The sequence below is a fragment of the Elephantulus edwardii genome, unplaced genomic scaffold (assembly GCF_000299155.1).
Source record: "Elephantulus edwardii isolate Elephantulus edwardi_28Jun2011 unplaced genomic scaffold, EleEdw1.0 scaffold00147, whole genome shotgun sequence".
Classification (NCBI taxonomy): domain Eukaryota; kingdom Metazoa; phylum Chordata; class Mammalia; order Macroscelidea; family Macroscelididae; genus Elephantulus; species Elephantulus edwardii.
In genome coordinates, this window is record NW_006399897.1 from 5,271,021 (window position 1) to 5,274,401 (window position 3,381).

Below are 3,381 nucleotides of genomic sequence, written 5' to 3' on the forward strand. Positions count from 1 at the left end.
TGAAATATTGTGTTCTTTTTCTCTCCTCACTCCCATGAAGTGATTCTGAAGCTTTGTCTGGCAAGGAGGGACCAGTCCTTGGAGAGGGACGTCATGTTTGGGAGGGTGGAGGGACAGCACAAAAGAGGAAGACCCTCAATGAGATGGATCGATTCAATGATTAGTGTAATGAGACTAGGTGTGTCAGAGACAGTGAGGTTGGCACAGGATAGAGCAGGGTTTAGGGCTCTTGTATATATCATCGCTATGAGTCACAAGGGACTCTACAACAACAATGAAGGGATAATATACAAAATTCCCTCATATGCTCCTTTCAAAAGGAAACCAATTCCTTTCTTTCTGAGTGTTACTACATTCAGTAACTTTCTAACAAATAGAATGCAGTAGAAGGGAAGTTCTATGACTCTGGCTAGGTTATAAAAAGATAGTTTCTGCTTGATTTGCTTTTCTCTTGGATTGTTAAGAAGATGAGGCCCTCTGTTTGGAAGGCATTCAAAATGTGGCTGGGGAAGAGCTGCCCTTTCAAGCAGAGCAGACCTTAATGATTCAGATGGAGTAAAGCTTTCACAAGTGACGGATTTTCATTTGGTGATGTGGCAAGGTTCGAAATGAGAAGAATCAGCTACAAAAACCCATTAATAATTGGAATATAGAACGTACAAAGTGTGAATCTAGGAAAATGTGAAGTTTTAAAAAGTTAAATCAGGGGCGTAAAGGTTGACATCCTAGGCATTAGTGAGTTGAGATTTATTAGTACCGGTCATTTTGATTTGGACAGTCATATAATCTAATGTGCCTAATACATTGAAGAGGAAATGTGTCACATTCATTGTCAAAAAGAACATCTCAAGATCTATTTTGAAGTACAATAATGTGAGTGATAGGATACTACACACACACACACACACACACACACACACACAGAGAGAGAGAGAGAGAGAAGATCTGTTAATAGAACTATTATTCAAACATAAGCACCAACCACTAGAGTTAAAGATCAATACATTGAGGATTTCTAATGATGTTTGCAATTTCAAATTGATTGAATATGTAATCAGGGCACATTAATAATAACTGACAGCTTGAATAAAAAAGTTAGAAACAAAGAATAAGGCTTGAAAACTACATTGAAAATTATGACCTTGATTACACAAATGAGGTCATGTGATAGAATTTTGTATAATCAACAATTTATTCATTGCAAATACTTTAATAAAATAAAATAAAACCCCCAAACTTTGACCAATAACATACACCTCACTTGATAGTATATGCAAGAATCATATTGACTGCCTCTGTGGAAAAAGACTGTGTAACAGCTCAATATCAGAGGTCTATATAAAAACAAGGATCAATTGTGGAACATTAGTTACTCATATGCAAGTTCATATTTAAACTAACTAAAAATAAAATGAGTACATGAATAAGTACAGCTTTGAGGTTATCTCAATTGAATGTAAAATTCTTCTTAAAAACAGAGCTGATATCTGGAACGCGAATGACCAAGGATCAGATGAATTGTGGAATAACATCAAGATCATCACCCACATAAAAAGCAAAAGGTCATTATGAAGAAAGAAAAACACCAAAATGGATCCCAGAAGAAACTCTGAAAGTTGTTCTTTAACGTAGAGAAGCCATAATGAAGGGAAGAAATAAAGTTAAAATAGCTGAATAGAAGATTTCAAAGCAGCCCAAGAAGACTAAGAAAGATATTAATTAAATGAACAAAGACCTAAATTTAGATATTCTAAAGAGAAGAACATGCACAGAATTTCTCAAGCTGAAAGAACTGAAAACAAATCTGAGCCTTGAATCATAATACTGAAGAATTCTAGGAGCAAAATATTGTATGGTGCAGGAGACCTAAAAAGAAGCAAAGAATACACAGAGTCACTATCCCAAAATAATTGAGAAACACGGAGCAATACTTAGAAATAACGTAAGAACAAACACCTTAGAAAGTCCAAGCTGCACTGATGACATCAGCAAAAATAAGGTCCAGGAATAGAAGCAGTATCAACTGAGGTGTTTCAGGAAGCAGTTGCATCCTTGTACATGCTCACTTGTCTATATCAAGAAATTGGAAGACAGGGGAGCTCTGGTGGCCTAGTGGCAAGAAGCTGCAACTACAATCCCAGAGGTGCATGTTTCGAATCCACCAGATGCTCTGCCGGGGAAGGAGGGGCAATCTCCTGTACCAGTCAGATCTGATTTGATGGTACACGCACACAAAAATAATAAAATTTTAAAAAAAAAGAAATTGGAAGACAGATACCCGCCCAACTAACTAGAAGAAATGATAAGCTTTCCCATTCCACAAAAAAAGGTGATCCAACAGAGTACAAAAAATATCTAATAATGTCACATGAAAATAAATTCAGACAGATGATTATTTAAAAATTGCAGGAAAAGTACATCTACAGTAAACTGCTAGAAAACATACATGCAGGAGAATTTTACATATATCAAATAGTTTCCTGGTCACAGATTATTGATATATCTCCAGGGATATTGTGGTATCAAGGATTTGTTGTTCAAAATTACTTTCCTAGCAATTGATTTTGATTTTACCATATGGGTAGGTAGGGACATACAATTAGGGTGTGGTAGGGCTGCAATCTTCAATACTGATTGCAGCTCAAAGTCAGGTTAATTGGCAGCATCATGATAGCTGAAGAAAAGACTGAGGTTGTTAACAATTTCATCTTACTCGGATCTACAATTAACATTATTTGCAGTAGAAGTCAGTAAATCAAAAGACAAGTTGCTCTAGAAAAGTCTGCTGTCAGGTCTCCAGAATGCTAAAGAGTAATGATGCCAGTCTAAATATTAAAGTGTGCCTGATTCTGGCCATGATCTTTTCAATTGCTTGTTATGCAGGTAAGAGCTGGACAATGACAAAAGATGATAGAAAAAGAATTAATGCTTTTGAGCTGTGGTGCTGGAGAAGAGTATTGAACATACCATGAACTGCCAAGAGAACAAACAGGTCTGTCCTGGAAAGAGTAAAACCAACTTGTTCCTTGGAGGCAAAATATTAGAAACTCTGTCTCATACACTTTCCTTGTGCTGCCAAGAGGGAAAAGTCCTTGTAAAAGGAAATTATGCCCGAAAGGCAGAGGATCATTGTAGAAAAGCAAGATCTCAAATGAGAAAGATAGACGCGATGACTGTGGCAATGGTGTGTCAGAGACCGTGGGCTTTGTTCAGGATACACAGGGTCACTATGATTATAGTTAAGTTGACATCACATAACAACGGCAAAATGTGTGTCCACAGGGAATTGGCTGGTCTCACCATTCCACTAGGTATACAGCAAAAAAAAAAAAAAAAAAAAAAATCAGTGGCAGAAATGGGGATTCTCAATACCAGCAAGGA